The following is a 10,426-nucleotide window of genomic DNA, read 5'->3' as shown; positions in this document are numbered from 1 at the left end:
TTATTATCTGAATAAGTTAATACCAGGCTATCGCAAAATTTGTAGTTTGAATAAACATGTTGCTTTGAATTAAAAAACAAAAGCAAAATGGTCAATCTTGGCTCTAACATATGGCCTTTGTGGCCTTAGTCAAGTCAAAGAACATCTCTATAAGTTTTTCAAAACCATGCTAAATTTTGCACATAATAAGCTTTGATATGTCTCCTTTGAGGGAAAGACTATTTTAGTTTTGTGAGAGTTAAACTTTTACATCTACAGAGAAGGTCATATTGGAAATCTTTTAAAAATCTCAAGACAACAGGCAAGTTTCCATGCATATTTCATTTTGGTCTCTTATATCCCTTTGCTTTATTTTAGGTCTTAAACATTTCATATGTAATTGTATAAAGTCAAAGTATTCAATTATGGGAAAGAACATTTGTGATTTAAGATTTGGAAGTTTATAAGAATATCAAAAATTCATACAGTTAGCATCATAATCTCAGCTATGATATCTAGAGTAGAAATTGTTAGCTGGAAAAAATAAAAAGAAAACTTTTGGCAAAGAAGGTAATCCGGCATGAAAACTATCACTTTTAAACTATTGTTAAACAATAGGTGGTATATTTAATTTTTGAAGAGTATTTCATTAATTTAAAAAAATTCACATCGTATAGTAAACTAAAAATTTAGAAATATAAGATTAATATACTAGTAATGGATGATAGGTGAAGAGTCACAAATTCAGAAACACAGTACTCTTAAAAATAAACCACTCTTGTTTCTGTATACCAAATGATCTAATTGCCACTGGGAAGATAACTAGAAAGGAATTTAAAGTCTCCTTTTTAGAACACCAAAAAAAAAAAAAAAACAAAACAAAACCTAGTTTCAAAGAAACATTCAATCAGATGCATTTACTTTAATATTTATTTTTAAGACTTCTCTATTCTAGCCAATTGCTGACTGCTCTGGGCAAGTATATCTACATAAGCCTATGAACACAAATACCTAAATTTAAAATTTCTGAGAACAGATGTATCATGTTTATCAAAGAGTAAAGATTTTCATAAACACTGACCTCCTTGGAAATAACCTGTCTAGTATGCATTAGCAATAACAAAGAATAAATCATGTATATATTGCTCTATTTTTTAAAAAATGTGTCACTAAGCAAAACATCTTCTGTGTATACATAGAGTTTCTGGCCCAAATATATTTGTATGTTACAATTTTCCTTTTGTTTTCAATTTACTTGAAGTCAATAGAAGATGTTGAAAAGCAGAGTTGTCTTCGTTGGTAAATCCATTGGTACTACAGAAATGTAGTAATCAATGTTCCCTAGGCACTAAGTAAATTGTGGAAACTAAGAGAAGCAGTGTGGATGCTTAAAGTTAATGGCTAAATGATAGAATGTGTTTAAGTTTAATCGCTTTATTTACATAGTCTTCGATTTCTTTTATCTTCCTTGTCTAGTAATGCCACACTTGCTAACCATTTTTGATCACTAGCCAATCAGAATTCAAGTGTAAACCTTAGAGAAGGGAGTCTACCAGTTCTGGTTGTATCAATATTCTTGATTTCTTCTTACTGAAAACCTTTCGGAGCAATTTGATTCACTTATTTCATCATATTTTCCCTTCCCTGACCATATCTCAGCCAGGTGTGAAGTCATTATTTGGCATTTTAATGTAGGTAAGATAAGTGTCAGTTCTGAAAGAGACAGTATGGAGCATTAATCATAATAAAATTCATTTACCTGTATGTCCAGCTGATTATCTATCCAATATATACTGTTTGGTGAAAACAAATTAGTACCTTAGTCCTTACAGAGCTTATGTCAAACAAGGAAAACAGGAATGATTCAGCTATAACAATTATATAAAAGTAAGTGCTAAGTTATATAGAATTCATTATAAACATACTGTATATGCCCAGAAAATCACCTATTAATATTAGCTGAAGTAGAATGCTAAAGCATTAAAGTGAGATAGAAAAATTCAGAGAATAGTCTGAGAGACTACATGCCTGGGTTAAAATCCAAGCTCTGCCATGTGCTACCTTTACAATCTCAGCTAAGTTTTTAAACCTTCCTGTCTCATGTTTCTTATCTGTAAAATAAAAATAATATTGCACCAATCTCATGAGATAGCTGAAAGGATTAAATGAGATGATACATAGAAAGCAGGTAGCATTCAACTGAAAATTCACCTGGTGTAATGAAGCAACCATAGGAGAGATGAAGGTTTAGTGAGAAATGGCAAGACCTGTGAGATGTGTCATGGCTGAGTTGACCTCAGTGTTAACGAATTCCTAGAGTGATATGATTTTTCAACCTTAGGGAAGGTGTTGAATGTTTTCCCTGTCAGAAAAATTGTCTGAAACTTATAAATAAGGCCATAAAAGAGAGGTGGTATGTCATACTGGGCAGAGGCCACTCAAAGATTGTCTGGGATAGGGCCACAATGTCCAATCAAACACAGTAACCGCATGCGGCTGTTACGCTCTTTAATTATGACTTGTCCGAAGAAAGAGGTGCTATTTAAATAGATACCAGTTTCCTAACACTTAGTATGAAAACAATTAAAATATCTTCTTAATTTTTTATGCTAATTATATGCTTAAATCATAATCACACAATATTTTTATGTATATTTTTAAGTAAAAATTCATTTCATTTCATTTCTTTATTTACTAAAATTCATTTCATTTCTTTAATTTTAATATGTTTACTAAAAATCAAAATTGTGTGTGTGTAGCTTGCATTATATTTCTATTGCTGTGAACTGGTCTAGAGGAATGTTCTAGTTCATGCTATTAGTCACTATTGATTAAAAGTTCTAGACTCTTAAGTTACTTGCTAACTTCTAGATATTTGTCTAACAGAGATACAAATAATTTTTGTCTAGTGGAACAGATAACCCTAAAGATATATGGTTTTGTGATCATTAAACTGTTTCAGAAAATATATCCTAACATTTCTTTGTTAAAATGTCTATATATCCTAGCTTCTCAGATGGTCTTTGAATCAGTCATGACATATTCCTAATTCCCTCATTAATTAGTGAGTTAAATAAAATATTGGGCATATATTCATTTTCTATTTGCTTGATGGTCATAAGTTTACCTTTGAAAATTATACATCACAGGAAAAAGATAGAACTTGAAGTTGGCAATAAAAAGCCCTTTGACTATGCACAATATGGGAGAGTAATCAACAGAAGACCTTCATTATTAATGGGGCCCTTCCATATGCTACTCAAGCTGGTAGATCATTTAGCCTCACTGAGCTGTTAAAAATTTCTCTGTAAGTTTTAATAATGATATTTAATTCAAAAGGTTCAATTTAAATATGATATTGTCCACTATAGTATATAAAATATAACAATCATTCAAAAATGATAATTTTTATCATTCATATTATGTTTTTCCTTTTGAATAGAATTAAGTATTCCATAGGATTTTTTTTTTAAATGATATACATAGAATAGTTGAGTGAACAAAAAAGATTATATTGGGAAAAGCAATTTGTGAAGTATAGAGTGCAGAACTAAACAATTGCTAACAGGAGTAAAAGAAGAAATGGAAGGATGAATTCATTAGGAGGAATCAGTAAGACTTGATGAAATATTAAAGGTAAAGGCTGTCAAAGGGAGAACAAACATAAAGAATTTGATGCCATTTGCAGAAACATAGAATTGTGGAGTGGAAGGGAGTTTGTTCAGAAGCATTCCTGTGTTTTGTTCATGTTATCCATGAAGTACAGGAAAACTGCTATGATTTGAATGTTTGTTGTCTCCAAAAATCATTTTCTAGTTTAATTGCCATTTTAACAGTATTAATAAGTGGGAACTTTGAGAGGTAATTAGGCCATGAGGACCCCACCCTCATGGGTGTAATCGGTGCCTCTATACAAGGGCAAGTTTGGTTCCCTCTCATCGTCTCTTTTGCCCTTCCACCTTCTGCCATAGAATGACAAAGCAAAAGGCCCTCACTGTATACTGGCTCCTTGATCTTAGACTTCCCAGTCTTCAGAATTGTAAGAAATAAATTTCTGTTCATTATAAATTACCCAGTCTCATGTATTCTGTTACAGATATGCAAATGGACTAAGACAGAATGCCAAATGACCATTTCTAAAGTCTTCTGTAAATTCCTGTAAATGAATCAAATGGAAACTTAGAGTAGTTGGGTTTCTTTGGAGATCAGTCACAATGGCTTTGATAGTTAAAGCTATGCATGGGTGATCGCAGAAGGAGCAAGTCCAGGGAGATAGAAGAAGGGTTCCAAATCAAAATGAAGAGGAGCCAGTAGAAGCCAAAGAAGGGTAAGCCACAGAAATATTGGGAGGAATAAAAAGTGCAGAAGCAACTACTCTGGAATTTTATCTTTCTTTATTAAAATTATATGATTAGTTTCTGTTTGCTGCTATTTTCAGAATCTGAAATGTCTAACTTGCGTACTTTACAATTAATGTGATCTTCCTTACATGAAAATTAATACAGCTGGGCTATAAATTTGAAATCATCAGTGCATTAGGCACACTATCTTCTGAAATCATGAGTTGTCTATTAACCATGACAGAGTACTGAAATTCATTTTGACATGTTTTTACATTTTAAAAACTAGATAAAAATTCATTGCTTGCCTGTGTTTGAAGTTTTTAGCCTTTCTTAAAATAATGTCTTTTGCCATTAATTCTATATAATAGAAAATTAAACATATTTAGATCAGCATAAAATTTTGTTTCTTCCAAGTCATTAGCCTAATATTCATAGCACATTACTGTTTTCATATATAGGCTTAAACAATCTGTCATATGAAACTGAAGGTTAAGCATCTTAGCTATTAGGTCCCAAATTCAGCTGTTGCCATCATTACTGCAGATTAATAAGAACTTAATTTTCTGTTGGCTTAGGAGAAATAGGACTTTTGTGTTAGCATTAATGAAAAATAAATATTTATATTTGATAAGATTATCTCCTCTACATGATTGGATTTATTTTCAATTACTTCTCATCTTAATTATAATTCAAAAAAATTAATACTCCTTTTACTCAGGATAATATGCATCTACTTTTGTATATCACATGCCAGAAATTTTGGCTGTTCTCCCTGAACTTTAATTTGATTTTGAAACGTTACTCAACAAGGAATTAACCTTAATCCACTCCATCTTTTTCCAAATAGTTTTTATTATAGAAAAAAAGGAAGCTATATACAAAGTGAGAGTGAAAGAAGGAAGCAATAGCTATACAAAGTAAAAATAGTCCCAGAGTGAGGAATGGGTTAGTCTCCACTAGTGGAGAAAGGCCAACCCACTCTATTCTGAATTCTCTCAGATAACACATGGCAATAATGACTGGTAGTATATCCTGGATTAACTTATTTTGTGAAAATTATTATTATTGAATCAAATTTATAGAATGCAATGTTTAAATATCACAATGAAACAATTAATGGAAAAAGCATGGGTTCCAAACTTTTCTTTTGTAATTATTGTCTGGTGATTCAATACACATTAATTTTTAAAATAGGTTTAATATCTGTATTCATTTTAGACTATTCCCTTAGTATAATACATTTAGTGTGGTAAATTTATGTTTTCCTTTTGTTTAGAAACTACTGTGGCTATCTATTGAAATACATTTTACAAATGTGAGAGTGTAGGGCCAAGAAAATATTAAGTCTTGTGAAATATGCCTCTGAATCTTTCTACTTTACCAAATTCTCTATTTTCCAATAGAACCAAGAAATATCATGAAGTTTAAAAATATAGTGGGCCCTCTGGGTATCTGAATTAATTTGATTCAATAGGAATGTTCCCCTCAATATCAGCTATTGGTCATTTTCCTTGATTAAAAACAATTTCTCTTGGAAAATTTATAGACCATAAGCATTAATAAAATGTGACAATTTTAATTTTGTTTGACCAATTTAGTTTTTTCTAAGAATGCAAAACTAAAGTGCTGTGGCAATTAGAGATACTTTTTTAAGCAACCCTAAAATTCATATGTAACCAAAAAAGAGCCCAATTATCCAGAACAATCCTAAGCAAAAAGAATAAATCTGGAGGCATCACATTACCCATCTTGAAATTATACTACAAGGTAACAGTAACCCAAACAGCATGGCACTGGTATAAAAGTAGATAAACAGACCAATGGAACAGAATAGAGAACCCAGTATTTCAGTCTCTGTGGTTTTAAACATGTTACTTAAGTTTGTTTTCCATTTCTATTTGACACAATGTGTCAAATCTACAAAATTTATTTAGTTTTCTTTCTGAGATAACGGATGTATGATTGCACAAACATGTCACTACAATATTGAAAATGTTTATTATGTAATTGGTAAGTTTTAATAAGTGATTCTTTTGAGAATTAATAGATAATTTTTAAATTATTGTATACCTAATGATCTCTCCTAATTAATTATTTAAAACGCTTAAGGTTTCTTTCTAAAATCTAATATCTCCAGATTAAGATAGTGTATGGATCATTGCTTTACCAGATATGAATTGTGATTTATTAAAAATATAATATATTGAATATAGTCTTTATCATTAACTGATTATATAGTATTAATTGGGCATTTGTTATGTATATGCTGAATACATTCAATTTTTAATTAGGTTATATAAACCTCAATATTTTCAACAATTTGAAGTCTTGCAGATATTTAAAACCACAAAGATTTAGGCTGGATGTGGTGCCTCATGCTTGTAATCCTAGCACTCTGGGAGGCTGAGGCAGGATGATTACTTGAGTTCAGGAGTTCCGCGACCAGCCTAAGTAAGAGAGAGACCCCATCTCTACTAAAAATAGCAAAATTATCCGAGCACCCTGGCCGGTACTTACAGTCCCAGCTACTCCAGAAGCTGAGGCAGGAGGATTATTTGAGCCCAGGAGTTTGAGGTTGCTATAAGCTAGGCTGACGCCATGGAATGGCTAGGGTGCAACAGAGTGAGACTCTGTCTCAAAAATAAATAACCAAATAAAGAAACAAACAAACAAGCACAAAGATTTAGATTGAAATTTTTTTATCACTTAATTATTTTCCGTATAAAAATGGAAGAAAATATGTGTGATTAGATGTTTTGTTTGATGGAAAAGTATCAACGACTTGAAGAAAGTATTTCACTTCAGAACTTAATCTCACTGATGGCCATCGAATCTCCTTTGCAATAAGGTTTTTGTTTGTTTTGTTTTGCTTTTAGTGGGGGAGGGTGAGAATAGAAGAATAAGAGCTGCAGGTGAAAATTTGTTTCAAAAATACTGATAATCAAGTTTGAATATTTGTAATACTGTAATACAATGACTCAAAGTGCACTGATATTTTATAACCTATTGTAACAAGACCACATTTACCTCAACATTTTGTTTATTACTAAATTCACTTTTTACATTTCAAGTGATTTGTAATAGTAATGTTTTCCTTAGATTCTTGAATGTTTGAACTAATTTTTGCTAGAAAGATCCTTTATCAGATAAAGAGCAAATGCAGACTTTTCTCAGAGATTCACAATAAGACACTCACTGACATAAAATCTTAGGATATTTAAATGAAGAACTATATGGGCCAACAGATACAAACCAGTAAGCAGTGCCATTGTGAAAGCTCTCTTAACTCTTGAAAATGATCACTGGGAGGCAGATAATGTGTCTTATCAATATGCATTTATTTTTTGTGTGGGTATATATATATATATATTTATTTATATATAGCTGCATGGAAGTACTTGTCTGAAGAGTAAAGGCTAATTCTTCATTAAAGGGCACATGTGCCTACCTCTCCCTATAGTCTTACATGTGACTCATTCCATTTATTATATTAACCCGTGGGTCCTGAGGGCACTGTGGCTGTTAGAGTTTTCTCTCTACAAACCACTTTTTCCCAATTTAACCTAACAAAAATCTGCTCAAACATTCTTATTCTGACGCTCCAAGTATAATTTTACTTGTTGGATCTATCTATAAATCAATAACCATATCTATATTTCTGGCAGAGGCTGAATGATGAAATGAAGAAACACATATTTAATATGCTATCAAGTTTTTGTCATGATCCTGCCAATCTGAGGTGATCTTTCCATGTTTTAAAATTTGTTTTCAATATCATGTGGCACAATCATATTTGACTTTATTTTAAAATAGTTTATGAACTTCCCTTTAAATACTTAGCATTACTGTAAAAGGAGCTATACTTAATTCCTTTGTAATTGGCTTAGAATCTTACAGATAATGGGCATTCAGTAAGAGTTTTAAAAGTTAAATTTCTACAATTAGATTGTATAATTGTACATATATTTAAAAGACAAATGTCCTGATGAAGAATAAAATGGAATTATTTTCTGATTTAATGCTTTCCCCCAATATCAGACAAGTTTGTCCACTCTTTGCCAGAGTAAGGAATTTTAAATTTTTCTCCTGAAGGTTTGATGATTGAGTGTATTGACTCAATATCATGCTTTTTTTTTTTTTCTGGGAAGAAGTAAAATAATGACAGATACATAGTTAAAACTTATTCCACTGGGGAGTCAACTAAAACAAAAACAAATAAATAAAACATTATGAAGAGAATTAAATACTTTAGAGACTAGTTATAGCTAGGAAATAATTCAAGATTCAGTCTAAAATGTAAGAAAATCATAAAAAATCAAAAACAATGATCAGGGCTGGAATCTAATAACCAGTATGCTATAATTTTTCTCTAAAACATATTTTTTCTCTCTCTAGTTTTCTGTTTTTACCAATGATAAATCTTAGTAATACCAGTTTACTTACAAAATAAATTTTAGTATTATACTTGACATGACTATTTGAATAAAATGCAACAAAAATAGTCATTGACCATAGAAGCTCTTTTAAGTCAGCTTTGTTGAAAATTTTATAAGAAATTTTGGATTAGATTTTTAAAAACCTTGAGACTAGAAAGACAAACCAAGGATTTATCATAAGAGTGTGCTCATAATACTTGTAAGAACTGGGTAAATTCCTCTCTTTTCAAGGTTCCCAAAATACCTTGTGGTTCATGAGACAGTCAGAAAGTGGCATTCTTTACTTACAATAAGGACATGAACCTTGCAAGGAAACTGTGTAGACAAGTACTAGACCAGTCTTTCCAAGGGGCTTTTTATCAGCTCTGCAAAGCTAACTTCTATTTCTCAAAGTACTCTGGTGATATCTGATAATAAGCCACTCCAGTCAAAGCCTTGGTAAAATAACCAGTTTTCCCCACTGTGTCCTGTCACAGAAGAAAACAGATTCTTATTGAGTGTATACAATGACTAGATCATTATATAATAAGAATATTCATAAATAGTTTCCAAATTATAGAAAAATTAGGTAAAGAGGTAAATGTTTCGATTTTTCCCACAAAGTATATCTTACCAAATTGCTATAATCTATAAATAGCTCAAAAATATATTTTTTTGACTCTGGACCAAAAAAATCACAAAAAGAATCATCAATGTTTCAAACAAAAAGTTATAAAAGCATTTTAGTCCTCTATCAGTTCAGGCCCATGTAATTCCTGTTCTGCTTAAATGAAGAGTTAGCAATTTTCATGAACACATAAACTTTTTAATTAAAATCCTAGAATTTTTGACATAATCCTTTCCATGAATTTCCTTGAAGAAGCAGCAAATTTTGGACTGTAACCAATGATAAACCAGTTTTGAGAAGAATCAAAATAAAGCAATATTTTCTGTGGATGACAAAAAACTTAGAGTAACCATGATTAAAGATATAATTCCTGAGGAAATTTGGTTATTTCTGTGGCATACAACAATTTAGCATAATAGCCATAATTATGTTTGATAATACAGTGTTTCCCTGAAAATAAGACCTACCCATAAAATAAGCCCTAGCAGGATTTCTAAGCATTTGCACAATATAAGCCCTGCCCCCAAAATAAGACCTAGTGATGGGCGTAGCTATGCAGCATATCTGCATAACCCATGCATTTTGTTGCCCAGCGGCAAAGAAGATGAGCAGCCCTTCACATCTGTCCCATTGTGACAGCTACTATCCCAGAGGTGACCAGAAAGGTGCGGGCAGCCCCATCAACAAGGTCGGCTCCCTCTGTCAGGTGCCAGCCATCCTGTGCCTGCTGCAAGCTGAGGCTTTGAGAGGAAAATAACACATCCCCTGAAAATAAATAAGCCATAGGGTGTCTTGTTGAGGAAAAATAAATATAAGACCCTGTTTTATTTTGGGGGAAACACCGTATAGATCAAAACACGTCAAAATTTTGGGAATCATATATAATTTTGGAACACATATTAATAACATATACATACAAATATAACTTAAAGAAAGTTAAACACAATTTCTCATTTGGCAATGCTTTCTGTATGACTTTAAAGTATCAAATAAACCGAGTATGTCTCTCCTAGACTTCCAGAGGTTCCTTTTGGAAAAAGCTTAATTATAGGATTTGAAAT

This window comes from Microcebus murinus, chromosome 1 (assembly GCF_040939455.1).
Source record: "Microcebus murinus isolate Inina chromosome 1, M.murinus_Inina_mat1.0, whole genome shotgun sequence".
Classification (NCBI taxonomy): domain Eukaryota; kingdom Metazoa; phylum Chordata; class Mammalia; order Primates; family Cheirogaleidae; genus Microcebus; species Microcebus murinus.
Note: the sequence above shows the minus strand (reverse complement) of the source record.